Genomic DNA, 20,512 nt, shown 5'->3' with positions numbered 1-20,512 from the left:
GTTTTACTGTCTTGGCTCACTTCTTTGCTGCTATGCTGCTGCTTACCTAGGCCAGACCCAGCAGGGATGCCGCTTGGAGGGTGGCATCCTGGGTCCAGTTTGTTTGTCAAGCAGGGCTGGTAGATTCGCCACGGCACTAACGTGCCCTCCCAGCCTCCTCAACTCCATCTCCACCGGGTTATCCATCACCGCACCTTCCTTCCTAGCAGCCTCCCACATCCGCCTCTGGACCTCCTCTGTCCCCACTCCCTGCCCTTTTTCTTGCTGACCAGAGCATTTTGCAAACCATCTCCCACCTTGGTCTCAAAGTGGCTTTACTGTTTTTTTTTTTTTTTTTTTTCTAGAAGCTTCCCCCTCCTGCAGCCTGGCCACCCATAAAGGCTCCTTTTCAGAACTGCTCACCTCCAAGCTTGAGAACTGTGAAATTCCCTTTCCTGACCGCAACCTGCAGGCTCTCTGCTGGTGTCCCCGGAGCACGAGCGGTGTGCTGGGTGGGCTCCGTCACGCGCCGGCAGGAAATTCACATGTTCCAGGGGGCGTGGTCGGTTGGTGATAAATGCGGAAACGCCTGGCTCGGGTCGGAAACGGGGTGTGCTCAGGGGACAGTAGGAGCTTGTTTGTGGAGCTGCTCTGACCTGGGGTGGAGGGGCAGAGGCAGAGGGCATAGAGGCTTCGCGCTGCCCTCCTGGGAAGAGGGGGGAATTGCTCGGATTGCTCTGCCAGATGTTTCTGATCTAGGGATGAGCCTGCATCTGGCCGAGTGCCTCTGGGTGGCTTCCTGAGGGAAAGAATAGAAAAGAAAGCCTAATTTGGGGAACTGTAGCGTCTCTTATGGGAAGAAGCAAGGCAAGGGCATAGCGAAAATTGGGGATCAGTTTGGAGAAAGGAGTGACATCAGGGATGTGTAGAGCTGGGGCTAAATTCTAAACCTGAGCTTGCCTTCTGGTCTGGCCTGTGCGAACATGACAGCAACTCTAATGGTCTCTAAACACCCCCTCTAGGGAAACCAGCCAGTGAAGCAGAAATAAGTGCTAGTTCAGATGAGGGGTCAAGACACAGACACTTTACTTATCCAGGGATCAGCCTGCTGTCCCCTCTCTTATCCAGAACATGGACCTCAGAGCAGGGCACAAGTGCCTTTGATCAGTAAGAATGGCTGGAGCCATGGCTCCTCAGCCTACCTCCACTGGCCCTTGCTCAGAGCCCTACGGTCACCCAGCCCAGGGGGAGTCCAAGGTGCACATTAGAAGTGGGGAAACCTCTTTAGGTTGGCATACCCAAACAGGTAGCGTGACCTCTGGGAGACTTACCTTGGGAAGGGCAGACAGAAGAAGATAGAAGATCCGAGCAGCAGGGACAGATCACCTGACACAGCAGAGCATCTTACAGAGATGCCAGAGGGCCGTGAAGACAAGGCTACATTATGTTCAGCATCTCGGCCACTGCAAATGCTTTGTGGAACAAAGCTGGGGGGAGATGTACACAAATAAGTGTTAGGTTTCATATTCTTTCCCACAAAAGGAGGAGAAGCATATAAACATTAAAAAAAAAAAAAAAAAAGACAGTGGAGGGTGTAGCTCAAGGGCAGAGCGCGTGCTCAGCATGCATGAGGTCCTGGGTTCAATCCCCAGTCCCTCTATTAAAAAAAAAAGTTATATTCCTGAAACAAACAACATACAACATTTTCAAGTAGCTATGGAGTATTTTAAAAAACTGTTTATTAAACTCACAATAAGCTTTCCTACAATGGAATAAAAATAGACATAAAAAAACAACTTTCAGTCAGGCTAAAATGAAACACATTTTGTTGCTTGAAGGGACAATGTTTAGCTGTCTAGAAAATCCTCGTATGTGAAATACCTCATCTGAATTGCTAGATAAATGGTAAGAGGTTATTCTTGTTGGCATGATGGAGTGTTAGGACTGAAAGCGGCTGTGAGATTCTATAAACCCATTTAAAAATGTTTACAGATGATGTAATCGAGGTTCAGAGATGAGAAGCGGTTTGCCCAAGGTCCGACAGCCAGATGGTGGCAGAACTGGGCCTCAAACTTGGTTCACTATAATGCAAAATGGATGCAGGAGCTGGGAAGCAGGCCTGAGTTCAGGTGCTGGGTCTCTGGCAGGAGCAGCCAGACTGAGGCTGGAACCACCTCCAACCTCCCAGAGCTCAGAGCCAAGGCCTAGGATGGGGGTGCCTGATACACCTGCCCAAGGACAAATTAAAGAGACATTGCCCAGAATGGGGCAGGGGTCTAGGTGAATGGGTAGCGGGTGGCTGGTAAGCCAGGAGAGCTGGACAGAAGTACACGGGGCAGCCTGGGGGTGGAGCGCTGGGAGGGCTGGGAGGGCTGGGACATGCCTCAAGTCACGTCAGGAACCAGTTCAAAAGGCAGCTTACAGCCCTGAAATGGGAAGCGAAGAAGAAAATGCCAGGCACTGTGGGAAACAGCTCGTGGAGTCTGATTTTCGCTTTCTGTTTCCTGAAAGAGAGGCTAAGAGGGCTCCGAACCCAGCCTGTCCAGTGCAAACCTGTGGAAGCGTCTTACTGCACATCTATCTACGCACTTCCTATTTTTACACTTAATAACTGTAAGCTCGGGGTTACCGGGGTCTCCTTGTTGCTATAGTGAGAGGTGATAGCACCAGCCTTCCAAAATGCTGGACCCTTGGCTTAGAGGAAGACCAGAATCTGGGTTGCTTTATTTTTGGGTTTGACTGAGAAGGTTTAATGCACCATTTTCCAGCCCTCCCAGCGATGGCAGTTTGTGCTCAAAATACATCAAACCTCAGTAACACAGAATAACTGACGATTTTGGGAAGTGGGCATCTGAGTGTATGGGGAAGGTAGACTTTAAATTACAAAAATGATAAAACTTCATGTAGAACATTGAGAAAATAATCAAGAAATGAAAATACATGTGGTTATAATATAACACAGCCCTGATGGGCCTGAGCTGGGGTCCTACTCTCAGTTTTCTTATATGTGCATTTGGCAGAGTTGAAGACACAGTGTGTGTATAATTGGTAGTCTGTTTTGAAAGTTAATACGTCATAAGCATCTTTGTGGGTTGCTGCATTGTCTCAATAAACATTATTTTTATTGGTTAGGTAATGCTGCATCATTTCATAAAACCCTTTCCTATTTTTCCTCTCTAGTGTCTCTTGAATCTACACTTAGTCTCCATCATGGCATCTCTGTCAAAATTCTGCTCCTTCCCTGATTGGGATAACTAGCCTGCATTGTCCCTGTCCCCATCTCCCTACACACACATACACACACACACTAGGATTTCCTCCACTCTTACAGCCTTGCTAATCAAAGGATGGTCCCTGACCAGTGGCATGGACATCCCCTGGGAGCTTGCTGGAAATGCAGAATCTTAGACCCCATCTGGGACCTACTGAGTCTGAATCTGCACCTGTAGGTTGACAAGATCCCCAGGTGATTCCTAAGCACATTAAGGCTTGAGAAGCACTGGTCTGAAATACACATTCCCTGTGCTCCAGGACAGAACCCTGGCCAGGTGCACAACCTGCAGAGAGCAGAGCAACTGGAGAGAAGGCGGGGAGTGAGTGGAGAAGGGCCTGCTGGACAGCCACAGCCGGTGGACAGCTGTGGGCCAGGAGCCTTAGTGAGGCTGGGGGGAGGGAGGAGGCCTGTGAAGGAAGTTCTAAAAGCCAAGTCTGTGGAAGACGCAAGATTGAAACCAAGGGCTCAGTTGGTAGGCGGGGGCAGGAGCTTGGGCGGAGGCAGCCGAACAACCAGCCCCGGCCCACTCCCGCTTTACAGGTGAAGAAGCTGCGACACAGAGAAATTAAGCTGCTTGGCCAAGGTCACAAGCCAGTAGGTGGTGGAGCTGGGATGCCAGCCCGGGTCCAGAGCCCACACTCTTAACAATCTTGCAGTACAGTGGCGGGTAAATGACAGGAGGGAAAAAAGAGTAAAAGGATGTTCAGCTCCAACAATGAACTGGGGACGTTTTCACTTCCTTGTGTGTCATAATCACAGCAACCTTCGGATGTGGGTATTTCCTACCCCGTGTTGCAGGTGAGGAGGCCGATTTGCACCGGTGACAAGCAGTTCCTGAGTTCATACAGTTACTAACAGCTTGAAGTCAGGATTTGAACCCAGGACATTTTGGGTCCTGAAGTGATGCTCTTCCCACCTGTCACATTTCACCCTCAAGGTGTGGAATTGGGTTCTACTCTCAGAACAGCTTCTTTCCTCCCACCCTCCCCGGCCTCCTGATTTGAAAACCCTACCTCTGCCCAGGGATCCATCCCCTTGCTCATTTGTGATGGAGTCAAACACAGGGTCAGTTTTAGATGTTTCCCGCAATCCTTAAAATTACTGAAATGCTATGACTTGGTTTAACATTTAATCCAACTGCTTCATTTCACAGTTAAGGAAACTGAAGCCCAGAGAGCTCAAGTGACTTGTCTGAGGTCACACAGCCAGTGAGTTATAGATCCGAGACTCTGATTCTGGATTCAGTGCTCCTTTCATGACTCTGGGCTGTATTTGTACCGAGTGCCCTGGGTGCCAAAGTGTTTGTGCACCACCAGGCCAGCCAGCACCGGGCTGTCGGGTTGCTAGGTCAGTGCAAGTTCAGCCTTAAACTTAGGCTGGAGGATGCAATAGATTGAACCACCCCCCCATTAAAAAATAAACTAATAAAAATAATATCTGCTTATTAAAACCCCAAGCAGTGTAGAGAGTGTCTGCAAACACTTGACGGCAGCCCCTCCCAGCCCTCCCCAGCCCGCTCCCCAGGGGTGACCACTTAGTGCCGCCTCCAATGACTTCTTAATTTTCCTGCCAACCATTGGGTTTTGTAGGATCCATGCCACAGCAAGGCTATTTTTAACAAGAATCCCAGGCTTCAGGGGGTTGAAGAGAGGGGGAGAAAGAATACTCAGTTTGTATATTTTTAATCCATGTGCATTTGAGCAAGCAGTGACTTTCCTGTCTCCACTGCCAAGGGTTTCGGGCAATTGATTAGACTTTCTGGGTGCAGGGTAATCCGTTCTCTTCCCCTAACGAGGCAGGAGGGCCAGGGAGAGGTTCAGGTGATGTTTCCCTGGGCTGATGGCTGTCTCAGCTGGCTGCCTCCTGATCCTGCCTACCCCCAGCCCTCTCCTTCCCGGCAGCCTAGACAATCCTGGCTGGGTCTCCTAGAGCAGAGGAGGCCTGGGAACCTGACTCTTTGTGCCAGGCTCATATTTAGAAATGTCTTCAGCCAGAGGTTGGCCTCTGTCCCGCTTGGGCTCTGGGCAGGGGGTGCAGTCACATGTGCTGCCTTCGAGTGGGTAGATTCTGAGTGGGCAGTGGCCTGCTTTGAATATAAACACACTCCTTTTATGCTGAGAAGCTGGCATCTGAGCCTGTGCTCCTGGGCACTGGGTGAGGGCAAGTGCTGGTAGCCGGATGGGCGATGGGGAGACGGAAGAGAGATGTCATAAGGCTTGAACTCGGCAAGATGGTGATGGAGGCGGGGTCTCACTTCCTGTCCCCCTCTCTGCCCCAGTCCTTCCCCAGGTGCCTAGGACACTGGCCCTGCCTGAGCAGGGGGCCTGTAGCCCCACGGGGGTGGGAGAGAGGAGAGCAGGCCAGAAGTGCCCCCTTCTGGACTTTCGTTTCTGCCTTGTGAGTTCCCCAGTCCATTGAGGGGACATCCTGGGAGGCGGTATGGATTGGGCCCAGAGTGAGGCCTGGATGATGGGGCACCCATGGCAGAGTCTTGCTTCTCTCTCCCTGTCTGTGAGCTGCCAGCCCCTCAGCCTCTCCAGACGGCACCTGCAGAACGTGGCCCTAGGTGATGTCATCCCTGACAGGATGAAACAGACCAACTGAGCCCAGCCTTAAATAGTAGCCCCCTGGGTAACAGACATCATGCCTGGAGCCCTGTAAAAGCTCTCTTTTCTTTTAAAACAGTTCTTTTAAGGAGGGGCATTCTGGTGCATTCACTCGGGCCTCAGGTATTTAATGAACACTGCGAAGCACAGGCCCTGTGCTGTCTCCAGCCCCACAGCGGCTGATGGGGGCGCTTTTTGGTCCCCTTACATGGCACCTCTCTGCCCCTCTGCAGGCGTACCCTGGGGATCAAGGCGACTTGCTTACACATTCAGCTCTCGGAGGGGAGACTGCCTTCTTGCAGCAACAGGATTCCTTCCTACAGCTGATGCCAAGCCAGTGCCAAGTGTTGAAGCCCCTGGCATCCCCCACCTCGCTCTGCTCCATCCTCCTCCCCTCTCCCCACATCTCAGGGGAGGAGAACTCCAAGCAGTGGTCAAGAAGGCTGAACAGACTTCCTTTGTATCTTTGCAGTAACTGAATGAATGAATGAATGAATGAATGAACGGATAAGCAAGGGAGCAAATGAATGGAGGAACAAGTGAAAACTCAGTCTCTGCTCCAGAGGAACTTAAAATTTAAAGAAAAATCACCATGCTTGTAGAATGGTAGCACTGTGGGACTGAAGGGGACCCTAAGGGTTGGGCTCACCCCCTCTTTTTATGGGAAAGGAAACCCAGACTCAGAGGTGGGAGGGGCTGCTGTGCGATGCCTGCATCAGACCACGGAGGTCAGAGGATGGCAAAATCGCCCAGGGTGAGAGAGATTTGGAATCGAACGCAAGTCTGCCCTACTTTCCCTCTGCCGCCGCCCTAAGTGTCCCTCGTCCTTGGGAAAAATCGCCTTTTCATATGGTTGGGAGTGGACGGTGCAATTTTTCTTTGAGGGTTAATTGTTTTGCTGACAGTACAGATAATTAGGAGTGAGAATCCCGGCGTGAGGGCGACAGCACCATCTGCGGTGAATATGTTCCAGCCCCACCTTGCAGGAGGGCTCAAAAGGGCTCCTATCCTCACTCCCACCCGCAGCAAAAATTGATGTGCTCTAGCTGTTTGCTTCTGGAGCTACAGCAGCAAGGAGATCGGCTTCTAAAGGGTGCGTCTTCTCCTCCCTTCCCCATGGCATCTGGTGGGCACCGTAGAGCTCACCTCCTAGTAGGTAGGAAGAGCCCCTCCCCCTCCTTGCCCCGCCCCCTGGTTGCCTGGGACACGGAGCCCTAACACCAGGGGATGACTTTCTGTTCTTCTCGTAGCCTGGTTTTGAGGCCCAGTCCACTGCGGATGGAGGTGGGCGTGTGGGTCTGCACTGAGCTCGTGGCCGCCATGGGTGTTTGAGTCATTTTTCTGCCCAATTCCTTGCATTTGCCACCTATCCTGGGTTTCCTGGCCTTTGGCCTGCTGCTGCTTGTCCTGGAAGGGGCTGGGCCTGCCTTCTATTGCCAGGTAGGAATTTTCTGGGTTGGGACTTCCTCCGTGTCAACAGAAGGAGCGCAGCGCTGGAATCAAGCAGAGAACCCCATTGTCCAGGAGCAGCTGAGATCTTTCTTCATATGGGTGGAGCATGGCTGGAACATCATTTTTTGTTTTTTCATTTTCATTATTTAGAGATATATCCCATATACAGCAGGGCGCCGACTTGTATATATGCTTTTGGAAGGTATTACTACTAGTAATTGCTTTGTTCTTTCAAAGGGACTTCTAACCCCCAGGGCTGCCTTGCCCAGAAATGCCTGGGAGGTCATGGCAGTAAAGCCAGGTCACCCTGGAGGGGCAAGGTCGGTACCCCGCCCCTCCCCCACCACCAGGCGGTGGCTGTTTATCACAGCAGCTTCCTCCTTGCCTGAGCTGCTCCCCGGAGCCTCTGCATACCTGTCTTCCCTATTTATCACTTTGTTCTCCGCTTTCTTCGCCCAGACCCTCCTAGCAGGGGAGAAGCCACAGGCGCCACCCTTCTCTAGTTCTCCTCTTCTCCCCATCCCCCCACAGCAGGCCACGCATGCCTCTGTTCCCCTCCCCCTCCCCAGTCCTCTTGACCCACTGTCACCCTGACGTGATAGGAAATTACCCCAGGACCAGGGAGCTTGCTGGAAAGAACAGATAATTGAGAGTCAGGAATTCCAGACTTGACTCTTTCACTACCTTACTGTGTGATCTTCAGTGAGATTCTCAACCTTTCTGTACTTCCGTTGCCTTATCTTTAAAATAACCTTAAACACACACACACACACACACACACACACCCCTTTACATCACTCCTGTGAAATCAAATGGGTCCAATGGACGTAAAAGTAGCTTGAAGGGTATGAATCATGACATATGTGTAAGACATTGTCATCGTTCTGCTTACAGCATCCGTGGGACTCCACGTCCCTGCCTTCCTTTGCGCTCATCCCTGTCCATGGTGCTTCCCCTTACCTGTAGCGCTGGATGCCCTGCGGATGCTCTCCACCTGCCACAGGCCCTTCTCAGCACTGGGTCCACTGAGGCCCAGGGGAGCCCAAGGTTGGGGTGGAGCTCAGAGTCACAGCTGTCTGGGCAGTGCCCCCAGGAGCTGGAGGCCACAGCTGGTCGGAGATGCAGGGCTATGGCCAGCGTGGACCCAGTGTCTGGAGACTGGCAGGTCTAAATGCTGAGGCATGGCTACTTCTAGCTGGAGCCCCTTACCACTCACCCCCCTCGCCACCTCAGAATGTGAGCTGAGTCTTAGCTAGATATGTGATCACGCAGTGGAGCCCGTGGTGTCTTTGTCCCTCACCCAGTGAGCTTGAGATGTCTGGTTTTCTTTAATTAACAGTGATCTTTTGATGTTCTGACTACCTGTTTTTTTGCAAAAACTCCTTTATATTCTGGCTCCTCCCTTGCCTCTTCAGAGAAGTCCCTCAGAGCTGAGAGGCTGCCTCTTGTGCTTAAGTCCTCAGCAAGTCCACTGAATAAATCTTTGCATCTTCACCTTTGTCTCTTGCTTTGAGTGAAGGGCTGTGAAGGAGGTGTGTTATCGGTCACAGGTGAGTGGCCTCCCTGGAGCCACCTGGGGCAGGACTTCCAGTGTGCTGCTGTTTGGGGGCTCCAAGAGTTGAGGAAGGTTCCTGGTAGACATGGCCTTGTTCTTTGTGAGTCTCTTTGGGGGAGGGAGGGCTCCTGGGTCCTCCCTCTCTCCTGGGGCAGTGAGGGTCTGTTGTGGGTATGAGCTGAACTCTGAATGGTGAGTAGGATGGGTGACTGAAGGTGGGCCTTTCAGGAAGATGAAATGAAACATGCAGAGGTAAGAAGATAAGAACAAAGATGTGTGTGTGTGTGTGTGTGTGTGTGTGTGTGTGCATGCTTGTGCACACATGCACTCTGAGGCCTGGGTATAGGGCTGGTGGGTGAGATCCTGGCAGTGAAGACCCTAGCTGAGGTACAATCTGCATGGTCACCTGGAGTTACAAGACCTAATAATAATAATAAGCAAACAAACAAACAAAAAAACAGTATCTGGAAAGTTCTAGAACAGTTAAAATTTGAGCCTCTTCCTGCAGGTCTCTTCTGAAGCAGCTGGGAACTCAGAAGGCCTCATTACCCGTGAGGAGCAGGCCCACCAGGAGAGCAGTAAGGGATGGCGTGGAGCCCCCCAGGGCCTGAGGAGTGAACACACTCTACAGCTCGCTCGCCTCCAAGTCAGAGGACCGCACCACCGGGGAGACTCAGGAAGAATTGATACTCCGGCCCCCGGTGACATGTACATGGTGTAATGACAGGTAATGAGCCTGAGGTTCATCCATCCTCTCTGAATGATGTGGCAGGTAGGAGAATAGATCAGCCTGCAGTAGACATATAACATCAACTCTTGGAAGATAACTATGCAAACGAAGCAGAGGAAGGCCTGATAAGATGACAGATGGACGCTTTATAGTTATTAGTTCTGCCCCAAGCGCTTGCTGGAGCTAGGCACCGGAAGATTTAGCGTCAGGTAGGTTCACTTACTATATACCTTATGGGAAGGCCTGATGCTGGGATGAATGTAGCACCTCTTGTTTTAAGACCTCAGAGTAACAAACTAAGACATTATTTCCCATCAGCTCCCTTGGGAAGCAGGGCATGGATGCCAGTGGGGAAACAGGAAGCAAGGGGACTAGGAGTCTTTCCTGTATCGGTGGCACCTGAGGGGTAGGCCAGGAAGCCTCACTGGCTGAGGAGCCTTCTGGATTGGGTCTGATTTCTTGAATGACAGGTGAGGTGATGATGGATTGGTATTTCTTGTAAAAATGGGCATAGGTCCTTTGTGATTCCCTTTATCCCTCCAAGGGTGCTAGGGCGAGTAGCAGATGGCCAAGGCTGGCTGGGGTAGGTCATGAGTAGGGGATCTGGAGAGCATAGGAGGGGCTGGCAGACACCCTGGGTCTAGCAGCTTATCTGAGGAGGTCAGCCAAGGCAGGAAGCATTGAGAAGGTTCCCAGAGCCTAGAGGGCAGGGCCCTGAGGCTGGAAGAAACTGGGCCCATTGAGACTGGAGACCCCAAAGATGAGCTCTGGTCCAGTGGAGGGCCTGTTCCCATTGGCCCTCTGGTCCTCACTGTGTGTATCATACTGGGTACCACTCTGGCAGTTTCCACCATGGAAAAGACAGCAGTCTGGGGCCTGAGCAAAAATAGCTTGGGGCCTTGGGAAACTGACCAGGGCAGGGGGAGAAGGCCAGTGGCTTGAGGCAGGATACCCAAGGGGGTGGGGCAGATTCCATCCCAGTGCAGGCCAGTGTCAGGGTCCACAGGACCGAGCCAAGGGGTGGGGAGGGGCAGAGTATTAGAACTTCTGGGTGGCCTTGTTCTAAATCAGGCAGAAAGAATAAGATGAAGAAGGAATCCTGAAAGCTGAGCCCACTTCTAGGAAATGGATCAGCCATAGGCACCAGGCGGTCCCAGGACTTGGCTTCTGTCCCTATGAGCAAATGGAAGGGAACAGGAGCTTTGGGGACCCCACTGAGTATAGCAGGGGTCTGGCTATGCCTGAAGGGGCTTCGCTAGGTGCCTGGGGCTGGCTGTGCCTCTGGGCACCCTAGACCCTAGTGTACTGGCCCTGGGCTGTTCTCAGACTCCCAGCTCTCAGTGGGCCAGGTGGTCTGTGCATTTTAGGCTTGACTGGGGACCTGGGCAGGGCTGACCCTGTGGGGCCTCGTGGTGGGAGGTAATGGGGGGCAGGAGGAGGCAGAAGAGGCCCGGCCTGCAGGTGGGTAGGTGAGGACGCACATCATCTGTGCAGCCTCGGGAAGGTAAGGGGCAAACTACTTCCTGATCAAATCAAGAAAGAGCAGAGGCTTGAGTCAATCAGAAGACTCTTAACCTAGTTTCACAATGTTGACCGAGTGCCTGTTGTGCCTGTGGGCCCTGCGCTAGGTGCCAGAAATGCGAAGATGCATGAGGTGTGTCTGCTCCCAGGGAAGGGAAGACGGGGCAGAGGAAAAAGCATGGGAGTAGAGACAGATCCAGGGCTCTGGGAGCCTCAGCCTCCTGTCTTCAAAATGGGGACAAGACTTTCTCACTCACAGGCTGGTTGGGAAAATTAAATAACATAAAATAAAACATGCGAAACACTTAGCACAGCAGCTGGCACCATCGTAAGTGATCAATCATTTAGTTTTCTTCCATTGTTCTGCTCTTGGAGGAGCTTGCAGTCTGGCAGGGGAGGGAGCAAAGAAGGCTGGGAGAAGATGCATCTTGATTCCCAGGGCTTCTGACTGCTAACCGGGTTTGAGGCCTGGACTTTGAAAACCTGGTTATTGGCGTTCCTCTGGCCATGGAAAATGTGGTTTAAGGTGGATCCGGACACTCAGAAATGGTGATTGCATGTGAGTGCTTTGGCAGTCGCTGGGCCCGGGGATTCTTTCTGGGCAGTGAGTAGGATAGAGGGTGGGAGGGGTGGGTCCAGGAGTTCACAGAATTGTTGAGAAGAGAGGACATTCTCGGAATGCTTGGAGGTTTCCAGAGCTGTGCTTAGACAAGACTTAGGACTTGGAGCAGGGCTGCCCAGAGAGACTGAGCACCAGCCACACATGTGATTTTGAATTTTAAACAAATGAAATTAATCATAATAATGTTTCATTTAACTCAACACATCCAAAGTATTATCATTGCAACATGTAGTGACTATAAAGATTATTCATGAGATAGTTTACAGTCTTCTTTATGTACGAAGTCTTTGAAGTCCAGAGTGTGTTTGATATTTACATTCTATCTCAGTTTGGACTAGCCACGTTTTATATGCTCAGTGTGGCTACTGGCTACTGTATTGGGCAGCTCAGATCTAGAGTTTAGAGTATCTTGCCCAGGGGCGTCCAGAGGCCAGATGTGTCCTGAGCTAAATAACAGGGTTTACTATTATGGCTTCTTCTCATGACACAGCTGAAGCGAATCCCTGGGGAAATTGGTGTGTGAATAATCAGAGACGTCTTGAATGACTTGTTTGGATGGTGACGTCTGTTCTCTGGAACCAGCCCTGGCTGTGGGTCCTGTGCCTGCTGACCTCAGGATGCCACCACTTGCTGGGTCTGGGGCTGACCTCGGGCAGTCCCCAAAGCTCTCTGAACTTGAGAAGCTTCAGTTGAAAGTGACACTAATAACGTCTATCGCACTGGGTAACTATGAGGACTAAATAGAATAGTAATTACTCTGTGACCTTCAGTGTAAAAAAATAATGCTTTTTATTTCCCTAAATTAAATGAAAACCGATTTGAGTTCCCCTGTGGGCTAAGTTTGGCAGAAGTTTCCCAGCAGGAATTTCTGTAGTTCTGTCTTCGCCATTCTGCTGTATGATTACCATGGGGCTTCGTAGGGCAGGACAGATGGGGAGAGGGTGAGCCTGGACCTTGGCCCAGGGTGGCATGGTGGCTCTCTGTGGCCCTCCTCATCCAGAGCCACGTGGTCATCCCTCAACCAGCTTGTGCTCCACGTCAGCTCTGCCATGGAGCACCTGGGGGCCCCCAGGTTTTCATCTCCAGAGTGTGGACACCACCGTGGTGCTGTGTTTCAGCAGAGTGAGTGCTGCTGGCCGCTCCAGGGCCCATTGCCTAAAGCCATCCTAAGTGTCTTGGGGCCCAACCCAGGCACCCTACTCCAAAAGCTGCCCTTCCTCCCTTGCCTGCTGTCTCCCAGCCCTAGCCTTTGAAACGAAGGTCCATCCCCACCTTACCTGCCCTCTTTCTTCCCCAGCCGTGAAAATACAGGTTACCCCCGTTAGGGCCAGGGAACCCACTGCCATGGAATGCGGCCGCTCTTTCTGGGCAGGGGGGAGGGTAGTTTTTAGTCCTCTGTGAATGACATCTGCTCCAGGCACTGGCTCCCAACAGCAGCAGAAAACAGCAATTGCTCTGCACGTGTGTTAGCATAGCATCCTGACCCGTGCCGCTGGCACCAGGTTGGCACTCCACAGAGTCAAGTTCCGCTACGCCCAGCCCCACCTGAGGAATGAGTTAAATAGTTCCTGCCTTGGGGTTTTTCTGAGACTCAATGAGCTAGTGTATGTGAAAGTTTTTCGTCAAGTGTTCTTGAGACTCTTAATTCCCTCCCTGGGGTGTTTTCTTGTTTGGGAGCTGGGTTGATTCTAAATGTGTCCTCCACTCAGCTCACATGGCATGTTGGGCCACTACGCACTGTCCTTCTCACCAGCTGGCCCCGCTGGGTGCCCCTCCCTGCAGGATGAGCACCTCTGAACTAACCCCGTGTCTCCTGTGTGTCAGTGGCAGGTCTCCCTGACATCCTTATTTTTTTTAGCCTATTGTGTGGGGTGTCTGACTAGTGCCCCTGAGTTTGGAATCTACCCCAGTTATCATGAAAGTTCATAATCTGTCTTTCCTGGGCCTCAGGGGAGTGAGGCATGGACCTAAGGAATAGGGTCCTCGTCTCCTACCTGCCTTGGGTTTGGTGAGGATTCTGCGATGGGGAAGGACATTTGAAGAGTCTCTATAGGCAGATTGCCCAACCTCAGGATGAAGCAGGATAAGGAGGTGCAGGTCAGTGATGCAAAGAGTAACCAGGTGTCAGCTGTGCTGGAATCAGTGCAAAGTCTACAGATAAATGAGAATTCTCCATGCCAGGGGACTGAAGTGACATTTTCAAAGTTGGTTCAACGTCTGGTTGTGTGTGGTTGGGCCAGTGATCCATTGATGCTCAGCACAGTGATCTGTGGGTCCTTGTGTTGCTGTCTCTCTGGACAGGAGCTTCCTCCCCCCAGAGCACTTGGCTTCTGCTTCCTGCACCTGTCCTGGGGCCTGAGATCTCAGGGCTGTCACACATCCTTAAAGAATCCTTCAAACTGGTGTCCTTGTGACTTAGTCTCTATTTTAAAAGGTAATCTATGGCACCTGTAGGGGACAGTGGGGAGGGGGGTGTCATAAAATCAGGCACATTAAGGTAGAGTGACAGTCTAGGTTCTTTCTAAGTTTGCTGTGTGACCCTGAGCAGATCTCTCAACTTCCCCAGGCCTCAACATTCTCAGTCTGTTAAATGGGTATGAGAAAGTGCAGGGGTTTAATCCTGTTGCAGACATGCACGTGTTTGAAAAGTAAGAGGCGCTGTGAATCTTAATCACCAGAGCTTTGCGCATATCATGGCAACACCTTTTTCCTCGCCTAATCTAGCAGTGTGTAACTCTGCTCTTCAAAATTAGTCCCTTTATTGCTTCCTGGGAGTCCACGGGGAACAGTTTCTGATAGATCACCTTAAAATTTTGCAGCAGGGAGAGGCAGAAAGCCACATTGCCCTTGACTGACAACCTTCCTATGGGTATTTAACAATTTTAAATTTTCATGATTCCTCTGGATAAAAATAGTGCCCGACTAAAAACAAATACATTTGTATTTTCCATCTCCTTAATTAGTTTTTAATTTGGTGGTTCTTATTAGCTTAAAATCATCTTGCTGCAATGGTCCTTGGATGATAAAAAATGTGAAAACCACAATCAATTCCTGAGATATCTTGCTATTTAATTATGCTGATTGGAGCACCAGAGACCCCTGGCAAAACAAACCTCTCAGAATAAGCTTGATTTGTGTAATTTGGTTTTTAAAAATTTTGGATGCATATTTATCACGTTCAACTACGTGTTCTTGTTCTCCTTGAGATTCTGACTCATCTCCTAAGAGACGGGTGGAGGGATCCACGGGCTGGGGGGACCCTGGGACTCCAGCTGAGTCCATGGAGTTGCTGGCAGAGGCTGATCTGAAAGGAGCACGGGGTCCCCAGCTTGTCTGGTCATTGAAAAGTATCTTTTCTTAAAATTAAAAAAAAAAAAAAGGAAAGGTAAAATGTCACCCAGAGACCCAGAGACAGCCCAGGGAAGGATAGGCTGATAGAATTTTGGAGCTTGGTGGTAAGAGAGAGCCCACCGTGAAATCCCAGGTTAAGGATGTATCTGGAACCTAATTCTATAATGTGACATGACTTTGGAGACCCTGGGAAGACCTAGTTGCTCAAAAGGATATGTGCCCCGGCATCCAAACCCATGGATCAATATTAGCTTTGCTGACAGTGGACAACTGGATGTGATGAAATGGGAGAGACCCAGCACCATGCATGACACTTTCCTGCCACGAAGATGAACATCATTCTGCTCCATAAATCTAATGACCACCTTGTACAGGAACCAGGGGAGCAGGTGAAACCCCACTGCAGGGAGGCCGTCACAGATCCAGACAGAGAGGCTCCTCAGGACGAGTGCCCTAACTTCTCCAACAGAAGGTCGAGGGGAAATGACACGGAGATGGGAGGGAATTGTTTAAGATTTGCAGTCTTAAGAGACACACCAACTGAGCTCAGTGTATGGGTTGGGTTTGACTCAAGCCTACCTGCTGTAGGAGGACGTAGTGGAGAGAATCAAGGAGGTTAGAGACAGGCTGGGCGTTAGATATTCAGGAATTGTTGTTAATTGTTTTGTGGTGACGTTATTTACCGAAGTATTTACAGATGATATGATGCAATGTCTGGGATTTTCTCTGAAATACTTTAGATAAAAAAAGACGAAGCAAAAACAGATTGTTGGATATTATTGAAGCTGGTTGGGTGATTGGTGATAGGTTTATCTGAAAAGCTCAATAATAGAAAGTAAAATAATAATAAATGCTCTTACTAACTGGCTGAGCCCTGAAATTTCACCATTAGAGCTTTATTCCTCTAGCTTAAGCCTTTCTTCATCCATAATGTACAGCTTCTACTGGGAACATGATTTACCTTCTGGGAAGGTAACAGTGGGGTGATAGAACGTTTCCCAGGGCAGACACTGTAGATGTCCCATGCGAAAGGGTTCCAGGCAAGGTAAGGTGGTCTTGGAAAAGGTGGTCTTGAACTAAGCCAAACAGCTTTCTTCAGAGCCGTGGTTATACTCTGAATGTATGTTACTGCATACCGTGCATCCTGGGTAGGGGTGGGTGGTACCAGTGCCATGTTCCCCAGAATAATTTGTCATGTGCTTCAGAGGAAATAGAAGCTCTCAGCTCCTCTAAGGAATATCAGAAAGGTCAGAAATTTGGGTTCCAGAGCTGTTTCTATTTACTAACTAGTTTTTGGTAAATCACTCAAACTCTCTGAGCCTCAGTTTTCTTATCTGTAAAATGGGCTGCATGTCACCTGCCACTTACCTTCCAAGAATATGAAAGGGTTTTGTGTAGTGTAAAACCCAAGACCAAAGGTTAAATTGTATGACTATTATTTGGTGCTACTTTCTGAAACTTGGTCCACAGATGTTTTCTTGGAAGCTCATGGCTCTGTGTACATGTGTAGTCTAACATCACCCAAAGTGTGGACTATCTTGGGTGTCACATGCTCAAAAGATACAGAGGAGGTAAAAAGCTCTCTGCCCTTTGGGAGCTCACAGTGGAACTGGGGAGGCAGTAAGAATAAACAGTGATGGGACAAAGCCATCTAGCCCTGGGGATAAATGAAGGATTCTGGTTCAGAGGAAAGGGAGTTCGCTCTTGGCTGGTGTCATCTTCGAAGGCTCCCTGGAGGAGGTGGCACTTGCCCTGGGCCTTCCCCTGAACATGGGGAAAATTTAGATGGTTCATCCCTTTGTTGGTTAGGGATCACTTGGTTGGAATACTTCCCCGTCTCCCGCCCCCATACGCCCACACTCTGCAGCTGAGCACATAAACCTTGTTTGGATTACGGTATTATCTGACTTGGGGGCCCGAGTCTTCTCTATCCGGAACTGGGGTCATGCTCCACTTGCCTAGCCCTTCCAGCCACTCCCATCCTCTCCTCCTCTCTGTCTCCACCCCTTGTTTCCATCTTCCCACCAGAGCTTGGATAAGCTGGGATTACTCATCCTGTCCACACTCACGCACTCCTGCCCTGTCTTTTAAGCAAACAAAAAAAGTCAACCACAGAAACAAAGCAATAAATTATGACTCAGAGACACCCAAGCCTTCATGTGGAAATGTTTATTATCATCATCAAATCATTCCTTAGGGCAGAGAGAGAAGCCGGCCTGAGTAGGAATCTTGCAAAAGATAGGCAGCAGTTGCTTAAGTAAAGGTGAGGGATCTGAGGCCCTCCTGGGAGCTGGTCCAGTTTCTTGGGTGCAAAGAGCTGGCTAGGGGCTCCCACTCCTGCAGGGTGTGCAGGGAGTGATTCAGGATGAATAGCAGTCAAGGGCACTTGTTAGTAAGAGCCCACACTGTCCTTAGTTTGCACAACAGAAATGGAAGAAAAGGTCCTAGAAAAGGACAGGGCTGTGGCAGGTGCTTCAAGTCAACACAGGGTCCCAGCTCTGCACCACTCAAGGATTCAAAGATAACCTGGCTGCATCCCGTGTTCTCAAGAGTCCTGCGTGGACAGAGTTCAGCCCACTTCCGGCACATGTTAAGGCTCAGAAAGCTGTTGGTACTGGTATTTTGGGACGGACTTACTCAGCGCCTGCCATGAAGTTGGCCCCACTGTGGACCTTCACTGCATCCACACACCGCACAGCCCGGTGCTGGGTTCTGGCTCCGCCACTTGGGGCAGATAACCTAGTGTCCCTGAGCCTCAGCGTCCTCAAGTGGAAGATGGGGTAACCACACCTCCCTCCCGGGATGGTTGGGAGGATGAAATGAGATGGTCCAGAGAGAGCTGTTGGCCTCCCGCCCCCGCCACTGGGAAGTAAGAGACATGGGACAAGGTGCCCCGAGACTCAGTTTCCTTATCCATTAACTGGAAATAATTAGATCACCTGTCCTACTGACAGCGTTTAACTATGAAAAGAGAGTTTTGATGGGCAGTGTATGTAAAAACGTGTCAGATAGCATAAAGAGCTAGGCAGACATTTAACACCTGTGTTCCTGTGTGTTCACGTATACAACCCACACATGCAAACTGTCCTCAGAAGGTGAAATCGCAGAGTGGCAAAATGTGTCCGCAGCATGTCAGGTGGTCTGGAGGGGAGAGATGAAGCCACCTGATACTAGACTGGTTTGAATTGTGTTTCTTGGTCATTTCACTTTCCCAGAGGCTGTTTGTCCACTTTTCTGGATGCTGGCACTGGCGACAGTGCAGGGTGTGGGAGAAACACATGGGGCCAAGCCTGGCAGGTCTGGCATCCAGCTCTGCCTCAGACATTGCCTTGTGGGACCCTGAGCAAGTCTTGGAACTGCTTCCGCAGACATGAAATAAATGTTAAAAACTGCCGGCCACAGTTTTCACAGAACTAGAACAAAAAATTTCTTAAATTTGTACGGAAACACAAAAGATCCCTAATTGCCAAAACAATCTTGAGAAAGAAGAACAGAGCTGGAAGAATCATGCTCCCTGATTTCAGACTATACTACAAAGCTACAATCATCAAAACAGCATGGCACTGGCACAAAAACAGACACTTAGATCAATGGGACAGGATAGAGAGCCCAGAAATAAACCCACAAGCCTATGGTCAATTAATGTACAGCAAAGGCAAGAATATACAATGGTGAAAAGACAGTCTCTTCAATACATGGTCCTGGGAAACTGGACAGCTACATGTAAATGAATGAAATTAGAACATTCTCTAACATCATATACAAAAATAAACTCAAAATGGATTAAAGACCTAAATGTAAGATTAGATACTATAAAACTCCTACAGGAAAACATAGGCAGAACACTCTTTGACATAAATCATAGCAGTATTTTTTTGGATCTGTCTCCTAGAGTAATGGAAATAAAAATAAACAAATGGGACATAATTAAACTTAAAAGCTTTTGTACAGCAAAGGGAACCATAAACAAAACAAAGGATAACCTTTGGAATGGGATAAAATATTTGCAGACGATGTGACCAACAAGGGATTAATTACCAAAATATACAAAGAGCTCATAGAGCTCAATATCAAAAAACCAATCCATTCAAAAAATGAGCAGAAGACCTAAATAGACATTTATCCAAAGAAGACATGCAGCTGGCCAACAGGCACATGAAAAGATGCTCAGTATAGCTAATTATTAGAAAAATGCAAATCAAAACTACAGTGAGGTTAATCACCTCACACCAGTCAGAATGGCCATTAAAAAGGCCACAAACAATAAATACTGAAAAGGGTGTGGAGAAAAGGGAACCCTCCCACACTGTTGGTGGGAATGTAAATTGATGCAGCCACTATGGAGAACAGTTTAGAGGCTCCTTAAAAAACTAAAAATAGAGCTACCATGTAATCCAGCAGTCACAATCCTGGGCATATATTTGGAGAAAACTCTAGTTGGGAAAGATACACGCACCCCAATGATCATAGCAGCACTATTTACGATAGTCAAGACATAGAAGCAACCTAAATGACCATCAACAGATGACTGGATAAAGAAGATGTGGTGTATATTTACAGTGGAATACTACTCAGGCATAAAAAAGAATGAAATAATGCCATTTGTAGCAACATGAATGGACCTAGAGATTATCATATTAAATGATAAGACAAATATTGTTTGATATCACTTACATGTGGAATCTAAAAATGATATAAATGAACTTGTTTACAAGACAGAAATAGACTCACAAAAACAAATTTACGGTTACCAAGGGGGAAAGGTGGCAGGGAGGATAAATTAGGAATTTGGTATTAACAGACACACACTACAAAATAGATAAACAACAAAGGACAAGGAATTATATTTAATATCTTGTAATAAACTATAGTGGAAAATAATCTGAAAAATTATATATATATACATATAACTGAATCACTTTGCTGTACACCTGCAACTAACACAACATCGTAAATCAACTATACTTCAATAAAGATATTTAAATAAAGAGCAGGTTTTTTAAAAAAACAAAAAAAAAAAATGCTGACCATATGACAAGAGGCTCCAACAGGACAATGCGTTAAAGCCTTTCTGAGTCGTAAAGCAGTGACCAGATGGAAGAGGCCACCGTCTTTATGACTGTCAGCCAGGCCTTCTGAGCCCCGTGCAACAAAAGATTTAATAACACTTGTTAATTGATTAATATGCATCCTGCCATTTCATCCGCTTCTGGGGAGGCAGTGGCAATTATTTTTATGTTAGGGAGACACTCCTTAAAGAAGCTTCCCCTGACCCTGACCCTCTGTTGCTTTTCTGAGTCAGAGGGTATATCTTCTTCCAGCTTTGGTGGGTAACAGTCAGGCGGCCGTTGGCGCTGAGACCAGCTAGCCATTTACCCACTTATTCTAATTCACTTTGTAACTCAGCACTCACTCTGGGCAT

The 20,512-nt window shown here is 49.1% G+C and overlaps 1 protein-coding gene across 3 annotated transcripts in view; it reads left to right on the top strand.

Annotated features, from left to right (window-relative positions):
• The window catches only part of ZBTB7C (zinc finger and BTB domain containing 7C), a 314,920-nt gene that overhangs the window by 53,411 nt on the left and 240,997 nt on the right, over window positions 1-20,512 (top strand). For 2 of the 3 annotated variants that reach the window (XM_032470491.1, XM_032470488.1), the window contains exon 2: window positions 9,375-9,593. The gene's annotated coding sequence lies outside the window, so the exon portion shown is untranslated. Of the gene's footprint in view, window positions 1-9,374; window positions 9,806-20,512 lie in introns of all 3 variants that reach the window. The other variant, XM_032470490.1, reaches the window with a different exon arrangement.

Source organism: Camelus ferus, chromosome 30 (assembly GCF_009834535.1).
Source record: "Camelus ferus isolate YT-003-E chromosome 30, BCGSAC_Cfer_1.0, whole genome shotgun sequence".
NCBI classification, from domain to species: Eukaryota; Metazoa; Chordata; class Mammalia; order Artiodactyla; family Camelidae; genus Camelus; species Camelus ferus.
The sequence above is the reverse complement of the archived record's forward strand: the minus strand, read 5'-3'. Positions and strand labels throughout refer to the sequence as shown.